Source organism: Manduca sexta, chromosome 12 (genome assembly GCF_014839805.1).
Source record: "Manduca sexta isolate Smith_Timp_Sample1 chromosome 12, JHU_Msex_v1.0, whole genome shotgun sequence".
NCBI lineage: Eukaryota > Metazoa > Arthropoda > Insecta > Lepidoptera > Sphingidae > Manduca > Manduca sexta.
In genome coordinates, this window is record NC_051126.1 from 10,859,722 (window position 1) to 10,870,231 (window position 10,510).

Here is a 10,510-nt window from a genome sequence, read left to right on the forward strand (position 1 = left end):
GAACACGCGCGACGCGTGTGACCCGTCTCTCCAGCGTGTCCACCTGTCCCCGACTTATTCTATATGTTACTAAATAAACCTTCATATAACTCATTCACGTGTTTCCTTCTAAAATATTTAATACACAGGCACGATAAATCTACCTTTTTATTATACATATAAGTAGATAGATAATCAAAGGAACTTGGAAAAACACTGGGGAATTAGATATGAATCTTTGGCGATCACCATCATAAACACATAGTCATTTTGACATTGCGTTGTAAATGTAATCACATGATTGTCTTTGACTCTGTTAACGTTGTGCCAAATATTATGCATGAGTAATAAATATTTGCACCAAAGATCTCTGTTTAATTTTCCCTTTTTTTACCAGTGTACAGTCTAATACGGTATGTTCGTGAGTATATTTCTGGCTGAAAGAGTGATGTTGCCGATGTGACAATTTCTCTTATACCTAGTAGTAATAGCAGCATTAGGACGTATATAATTAAAATTCGTTTTATTGCTGTTCATTTTGTCCGAAACTTCCACTTTTTTATTTGACATGACATTCCGGGTAACTTCTTGTACAGTAATTATATTGAAAAAATAAGCATGTGATTTCGTTTTGTAACGCAATGTCAAATAACGCTATATAGGAAGAAACATCTTACAGTATTAATAAGATTCACGTGCAAAAGTATCCATTGAAGTTGAAACATTCGGAGGTCGTTTGTCTTGCATGCTCATGATCGATGTCAAAGCCGGGGCAAACATGGGTGAGTTTTTGCCATGTCGCCAGGTAATTTGCTGGAATTCCCCCGGGTCAACTGAAAATGTTTTCCCCTTGATTATTTGCACCATCTATCAATCTTATCAAGAAGGTTTACGACATTATAAATATTTGTATCGAAACGTGCAATGAATTGGTTAGTGGAAATGGGCAAAACATTATGTTGTAAACATAATGCGGTTATGTTAATACTAAATGCCTTACTAATTCAATTTATAGGGACAATAAACGGTTACATGTTAAGTTATATTGTACATTAATCTTAATGTATACAATACACTTAGCCCACACCATTCTCCACATATTGGCATAATATAGAATTAAGAATATATTAAAATGAAACTATTTTTCGGATTTTATCACGATATTTTATATACTTATTATAATTTTCTCTCGACACGAAGACTTTGCAGCCTTCATGAACACAGGGGGGCTGATGTGTGGGTCGTTCGAAAAGTCAAAGTTGTAATATCTACCAACCTTTTACAATTAAATAACATTTTTCTTTTTCGAAATGTTACAAAATTTTTCTTCTTCAAGACGTTGAGAGAAAATATGTAATAAAAAACCGCAATAAAATCCGATAACTAATTTTACTTTAATGTCTAACATTCGCGTAAACACAAGAATTCATTATTTATAAAAATTACCCCAGAGCAGTCATAGGTAGGTATACAATGTTGCCTTATATTTCTACCATAAAGTATGCACGATATACAACATTGCAAGACAAATTTACACCTTGTAAAATAGATTGGCTGTCACAGATATATGAAACGTTAATTATTTTATTGCAGTTAATTTCACATAATCAAAGTTATTAATGATGGTTCCATTAAAAAAACATGTACTTCTTTTCTTATTTGTTATCTTACTTATATTAAAAATGCGAAAGGTGTGAAAATGTTGATATATTCGGTAGAAGTAAACGCAACAACAGCTGAACGGATTTGGATGAAAATTTACACACAGGTAGACCATGCCCTGGATTAACACATAGGCTACTTTTTATTCCAGTAATTTTCTCCCTTGACAAATTATGGATTTTTAATCAGATTGTTTTAGTAGATGGCGCTGGCATCGCGCCTGTAGCTCTATGAATCATTACAGTACCTTAATGATTTTTGTAGCGAGAAACACTATATGAGGTAGTACCACGAGCATCACCTCAAGTTAAATAATGTTCCTAAAAAAACGTTTCCTAAAAAATCTTTAAAACTACGCAACGGATTTTGATGCGGTTTTTTTAATAGACAGAGTGATTCAAGAGGAAGGTTTATATGTATAATAATAACATCTATTAAATAGTGGAGAAATACTGTTATTTTGTTATGTTATACCCGTGCGAAGCCAGAGCGGGCCGCTATGTTTTTATGTACAACGTTCACAGTTTTTCTGTAGTGCAGCACCAGCAAAATTCACTATATTACTAATATATTTACAAACTAGTCCAGGTTTGCTTAGGACGAGTAGTTTCTGACGCAGCCCATTTCGGGGGAGCCCATTCACGAAGTTACTTTGTGTATTATCTTAACGATTGTAATGCGGGACCGCTGCGTATTTAGGAGACCACGCTTGGGAATGCGCGCGTTAACATATGGTTTTATAAAACTTTGTAAGAGGGTGTCATATTTTGACTGAGAATTTGTTTTGTGACTCGCCATATTGTTTACAATTTTACTGATTTACTTTCGTCGAACTTATAGCATTATAGTGTTACTTTTTCTATAGCAGGCACATTATCTACTCATAATTAAAAGGGTAGTTGACTGCTTCTTTAAAAATAAATAAAAGAATTTTCAAAATCGTATCATTGATATTTTGTGGATGGGCTGTCAAATAATAGTAATAAGAGATTGACATATTATTTTCTATTACAATTAAAATAATGTACAAAATCAAACATAAGAAACTACCCTATTATAAATAACGACATTTACAAACTATTACATATTAACTAAAAAGATGGGGACTCAGAACGTCCTTGGTCATTGATTGTCATTTGTCCTATATTTTCGATTTTTTTATTTATTTCCTATATCAGATCCTACGGGTTAATGCAGAAGAGCTATGGATACCTACAGGAGGTGGCACGCAATTTAAACCATGCCCCAGGCGACACAGTTTGTAGAAAGGTAATTTCACGCACTGATCTTCTGTTTTAATCGCCTTACATATCCAATAAGGCCATTGGTTTTTACGACAATTTGCACATGCTAATAGCAGTTGGTTGGTAATCGGTTTATTGATTAATCAGCTTCGCAAAACCACGTTTTCCTGATCTTAGTGCCAAGTGACCTTAATTATATAAAAAACAATAGTTTACGATGTTTGTTAGAAATAAACGAACCAATCGCTAAACAGATTATGATGAAATTTGACACACTGATGGAACATAGCCTAGATTATTAATGGCTACTTATTTCATTTTTTACCCTGGATAAGTGTTTATTTATCTGCTTTTTCTCTAATTAAAGGTGTTAATGTTTACTTACACCTTTAATTCGAGAAAGAGCATTCGTGTAGGCGAAACCGCGCTACAACTCAGGTAACAGAACCATTGATGGCCTGCTTAAAAATAAAATCATTCCATGAAAAAAAAATAGAAAAATACTCCAATAAATCACAAGATATCAACTACATGTTATGAAATTAAGTAGGTAATATAAAAAGGGGCCTTTACCCCAAAAAGTATCCCAGAAAACCTTCTTCACGCAGGCGGAGCTGCGAGTGAAGGTTAGTTTCTTACAAAATATTTACCAATTCTCGTTGGCGAAACAGGTGCACGCGATCAAAATACCTATCCACGAAAAGAATATATTCTGCTCAAGTTTGATCCGGATTAATCTTTTGCCAATTATTTGATCCCTTACGCCGCGGCCGTAATCTTGATTCTTTCCAAATCGTGTTAAGAATACGCGCCGATTAACTATCGACAAATTGGTAATGTGATAAATGACTTAAGTTATTGCGATGTAGTGAACATAGGCTGAATAATAGTATGACGAATTACATTCATTGGTATTAATTAGATCATGATTAGATTAGATCATGGTATTAATTAGATCGGTTATTTTTATGCGGACACGACAAAATGACCCCACTGACACCTGATGATAAGTAAAGTGGGGTCCAATAGAATGCCGACTGACGAGAGATGATTACCCTACAGCAGTCGACACAATGATGCCGGCCTGTTAGAACTGGATATACGGCTGATCCCGGAACGCGACACACTTACTTGAGCCACTATGGCGGGTTTTAACACTTGTAAAGTGGTCGCTATCCGGGCGGATATAAAATATATCCTACAACCACCAGGTTAAACACTATGTATAGTTATTATAAAACCTGCCGGGTGGTTTGCTGTTAATATCCGTTATTGATACCTAATTTTATATTCTAGGTTATGATGGATCTTATCAAATTTAAATTTAGAACGAAGACGGTAATAATTGTCTTACTAATCCATAAAAACACCATAAATTCGTCTAATAAATTGCTTAGCACGAAAACATGCGTAATGTATAAACTAAAAGTAATTTCAACAAATTCATATAAACCAAATGATCATAAATTCTCTTAAGTTTAATCAAAAGGAGATGTTAATCTCTGATGCGGCGGTCTTCGAAATGCACTATTGTTCAAGTTCTGTCCTGAGAGACCATTTCCCGAATGGTTTCAATCCACCAAAACGTCAAATTAGCACAAGATTCCGTAGAATCCCTAAGAATTTAATTCAAACTTTGGCACCGGCAAATTGCATTTTGATTTCTATCTTGCCGTTGTAATTTTCAAGATTGTAAGTCTTTGTTTTTTATCTTTGAAATCTATTTGTTACCATTAGTGGCGAAGCGTCCATAAAACTCGATTCCTAACGGCTTCCCTTTTGTAAACTATTAAAATAAATTATAATATTAATAAATAAATAATTAATATTTATTGCACAGTGGGCTAAAATCGAATTATTAATAGTTTATTTTGTTTCGACTTCCCTTTCGGAAATATTCCACTAGTAACCATTATAATACTAAAAAGTGGGAACGTATGGCGCGTTACTGTGCTATATTTAAGATAATTTGTTGAATTATTTTGATATTGTTTCCCATCTTAAGATTAATTCTATAGAGATATTCGATCTTAACTAGAAACTCAACATTGGCATAAAGAAAAAAAAAAACAAAATTACGAAATTTAAAAATAAATTAGCTAACATCAGTTAATTCAAGCGAAAATGTCTTAAAACATTTTTATTTTTTAATTCAGTTAGTCTATACAAGTTGCAGGCTTGGAAAATTCTTACAAACGGACTTATCTGTGTCCGATTTTTATCAAGAAAATTTAATGCTTTAACTTGCCACGTATTGTTCTTGCACAACCTGGATTACGTCAGCCCTTATCACGATACACATAAGTCGATTTCCCTAGTTTGTCAGTACAAGTACTGAATCGCCCAACCGTAAACATTAAACAACTTTTAACTGCGCTTTGAGCCGCTTAACTATGCGTTGAAAACTTTTCACGATTTTAATAACGCTGTAATTTATAAGAGAACTGAAATAAAAGAATTAGGTCGGTGTCTCTTCATTTCTTTGAATGCATTTATGCTTTTTATAACAATTTGTTACAATGAAAACTTTAATGTCGACATAATTTTATAAGTACTTTGGAAAACAAATGGACTAGTCTGCAGTTAAAGTGATCTTTAATTATCTTTCAATTTATTTCAGAAAATTTATTCTAACTTGTTTTAATGGTTTAATACTACGCTTAGGTATTGGGGTGAATAAACTTGTGGTAAACAAGATTATATGAGGAGATGGAGAAATATAATTTATATCCACCCGTATAGCGATCACCGTACACAAGGTTTAAATACCCGCCATAGTGGCCCACGTAAGTGTGTCGCGTTCCAGGATTAGCCTGTGTATATGCCGTTCCTGCAGCCCGGCATAATTGTGTCGACTGTCGCGGGGTAATCATCGGGGTAATCAAGTCCATATTTTAGAATCTATGATACGCATAAATACCTACAATATTAAATCGCTAGCGTTCCAAACATTACAAAATCGTATATACTCATTTAATATAACCTTTAAACCACCCTTTCAAACATAAAAGCCTAATTCACTGAAATCATAAAAAGAAAATAACAGTTTATATTGTAAGAAAAATAAGTCTTTCACATTTTAATATCACATAACGGTTGCTCTAGACATTGTACTTAACTTTATTCAAATATATCGCCAAAAGGTCCATTATTTGAAGTAATCCCATTTGACGCCGCTCAGTGATACATATATCACACATTATGTATATGAACAGTTTATAAAAAATGCAAGGCTATTTTGTGACCATTTATAACAATTTATTTTTCATTTTGATAGAGCACTTTGTCTTTCGTTTATGAAAGGTTTTCTTTTTAAAACACACAACTTATACACCACCAAAACAGAATTTTCTCAATTATTCCTCATAAGTCGGCACTTACTCGTCGACACTATTACGTGAATGGTAACTTTATATATAATACTGCAAATAGTGAAAATTATATTTATCCTCTTACCCTAAATAAATGTACGCATAGAACTAGGAATTGGCTTCGAAACAAAAACTATGATGAAACTGAGCAAATTATTACATAATTCATAAAGTACTATACATACCTGCAGACACACTCACACACATATTAACTCATATGTAAATAAATAGGTACCATGATTCTAATTGTACCGTGGTTATATATAAATGTTTATTTTTATTTTAAAATTATATTTCTCTACCTTAATAACGGCTATTGTAGCACACATGTACTTTTGCGAATAAATGTATTATTAAATTATATTTAACTGCTCAGGGTGAAGGACGCTGACGGCTGTGGCACAGTTAATACTGGTACAGCCGCCAACGACATACTCTAAATAAATAATAATATTGCATAGTAGTTGATCTCTTGAATAATTGTAAGAGTATTTATTTGTTAAATTTTAAATTCTTGTATTAAATAAATAAATAAAAATAAAATTATAATTCTTTACCAAGTGAGTACCTAGTAATTATTGCCTTAGGAGTCTGCCGTGGGGGGGGGGGAGAGGCAGACGCACACCGTCCAACTTGTTCGCCGTTCCTAGTGCGGTGTGTTTTTCGAATCCGCGATATGAAATGATACGAACCTATCGCCAACTCAGGCACAACTACAAATGTCAGGTAACTAACATGTATTTTCCAAATCGATAAATTCACGTTGCACATCCCGGGAATCGAACCTACACTCTTACGATTTACAAGACATACACGATTCTATATACTAAAAAACATATATTCAATTTAGGCGCCACGTAGACATTAGTTCCATAATAGTGCAGTATTTCTGACAACAAGTTGACAGCAACTACGCTTAGAGATTATCCCTCACAAACTTAGAAACTTAACCTCTTTTTAATATTAGAGGAGATTAGGAACATTCTTCATTATCGTTCCGTTCAAATCGTGAGATCTCAAATTGAATTCCCAATTCGGGAATGCTTAAGTGGATTTTCCGTTCGTAAAACATTATCTGCTTAGGATTTGCCTCTGATTTGGCAATGGATTCAGCTCCTGCCATGGAACGAAAAGCGATGAAAGAAATAAACCATAAAATATAGAACCCATCCGAAAAATTAAATAAATAGTAAATGTAATAAAAACTGTGTCTTTTGTATTTTAAAATTACCCTAAAAATTATCAGTGCATGTACGACGGCGGTGCCACGCTGACGACAGTTTTTGAAAATGGAAGGTCGAATGGCGATTTTGTTATTTTTAAAGCCATTTACTACTTACTACCTTTTTTGTTATAAATATACGATATACAATACTGAGGAAACCTGCGTATCTGAGAAGTTCTTTATAGAAACTTTGAGGGGGTATGAAATCTACCAATCTGCAGTAGGCCAGCGTGGTGAACTATGGCCTAACGCCTCTCAGTAGTAAACGAGCCCCGTCCCAGCATTCAGGCAGTATATAGTATAGATTTGATACATATATTATTATTATACTTAAGGCATGTTGACTCCGCACAAACAGCTATGGCAGCAATAACACGAAATACACACAGTTTCAAGATGTTTACCGTCTATGACAATAATTGAAACTCCATATTATATTGGAGGTACTTACAACTGCGTACCGTCGAAGTTGACTAACCAGGCAAGTAGGCTTAAACTCCAAGTCAAATCCTATTTACGACACGTTTGAAAAGTGTAGTCAACCCCACATTGAACTTGGAAAAAATTAGGTATAAAAGTTAAAGTTAACTATGCTTTGATTAATAAATTATTTGATAATAATAAGCTGGTAATATTAAACGTTTTAATAGATCGACTTGTGGTAGTCTCATATGTGAGAGTCCGCCTGGGTAGGTACCACCACAATGTCTATTTCTGCCGCCCAGCAGCAGTGTGTGGTCACTGTTGCGTTCCGTTCTGAAGAACACAGTATCTAAAAACTGGACATAAAACTTAACATCTCATGTCTCGAAATGGCGAGCGCAGTGGAATACCAAACAATACTTTGTAATTCAAGGTGTTGGGTGGTGTTTCTACTGTTTATGGAATTCGTATCGCTAACCAGCGGGGAAGGATTCATGTAACCCGATTCCTGTTCCCTTTCTTAATTTATGTGAACTCTAATGGTCAATTCTCTTTATTTTAAAGGTATTTTATTTACATATTTACATATACATTTAAAAAAAAACATACATATAAAAATATAAAGAAGACTCAAGTACCAGGCCACCGGCGGTTAGAGATTCAAAGTGAGGAATCTCCTCACAATGCGCGCCGTGTCCAGCAATACTGCCTAATTACTGAACTCTAATTATCATTAGAACGATTTTCATACCGCTTTTATGCATATTAGTACCTAAATGTTCGGTCTGGTCCCCTTTCGAAAAATTACGTCCTTGCCACTGTCGCTTACCATCCGACGAACAGCAAGCTCGTCTCATCATTCAAAGCAATAAAAAAACAAAATTTCCGTGATATCGTGTTTAAATATAATTAAATGCAAGTTTTGTGCACACCAGCCCAGACTTTACTCAGGCTGCATAAACATTGTAGTCGCGAACGCTACAATGAAGGCGCGCCAAATTGTACGCTCGGAGCTAGGAATGTTCATATAATATCTATTGTTGCATTGGTGGATATATTTTATATCCGCCCGCATAGCGAGTACGTACACAGGGTGTTAAAACCTGCCATAGAAGCGTAAGTGTGTCGCGCTCCAGGATCAACCAGTGTATATCCGGTTCCAACAGGGCGGCATATTTCTGCCGACTGTTGAGGGGTAATCATCTCTCTTCAGTCGCTACTCTATTGGCGTGCCCGTATAAAAACATCATGTATAGTGAAAACATAAATATAGTATTTTTAATAAATAAATGTCGGATATTAAATACCTAGTGAAACTTTTATTCGGGTGAATTAAAATAAAACAACGTGTTGCCGATGCTAAGACTAGATTTTAATTTAAATTAGTAACATATTACAACAGTGACAATAAACAAATATCAGACCGTATGTAGGCTTATTCCATGAATTGAGACGGTGTCAAAGGCAGCAATCCAGTACAGACGCTTCGGGACATTGAATAACTAAGGATAGTTCGGGACGTTACACAACTACCTTCTCAATGCTGTCACGGACATATGGAAGCTATTTGCCATGCGCTAAAGAATCGTTAAATGTATCGATTAAGTTTATTTGTCAGCTGTTCGAGCCTACAATTGTTTAATTTAAATATAAAAGACTACGATAATCTTAAATTCGACTTAAATTTTTCAAAATAATGTCTTACCCTTGCTCTAATATTACGCACACACACAAACTAGTATGATCGCAGAGGTAATCACAATCACAAACCTAATGACTTTTTCAGGCCAATTGTCATAATACATATTGTATTATCCATAGATGTCTGACTCCGGGACAACATGGGCGTATATTGTGTGCCAAACTTAACGATGCAGTCTCGCGAAGGTGTGTTCCACAGTACCATTAAGTAATTGAACGAACTGTTTCTATACCAATACACAAATGCTTTTTATCATCAACATTTTTTACTATAATTTTAGTAAATTTTACATACAGCGCATTCGTCGTGGCTTCTCTTAAAGTGATACATTTGTAAATGAATTACAATGAAATATTAATACATATAGTGTTATTAAAACAATAATGAACAATAACATAACAGCCAGTTATGTCTACACGATGAATAAGTAAAATGAACCCCAAAGAAACCCTCTACTGTGGGGTTTTTAAATACTTGTTTGAGGTCCAAATAAACGCCATATCTCTAATCCATTTTTCCTATTCAGTTATCAGCAACACACTCATGATTTCTGTGGCGTTGTTGATGTTCTATCCTCATGAATGTTGGATCGGGGGCTCCTTATTCTTGTTCGCTGGTTTATCGCAAAAAAAATGTGATTCGAGGAATATTTGGAGTTGTCTAAATACAAAACTATTATACATCGAAATAAAACTAGTTTTCCAATTCTATCCTGGTTTTTCCGCCCCGTGAAAAAAAATGCTGCAGTCTCCGAAATGTCGGGAAAAAAATATTATATAAAAAACCGCGATAAACTACGAAAATTAATTTTATTTAGACGTTGAACATAAACGTAAACATAAGCAACCATTACAAAACGATTCCATATACTATCTATATGTATAATGCTAAAATTTTTAATATA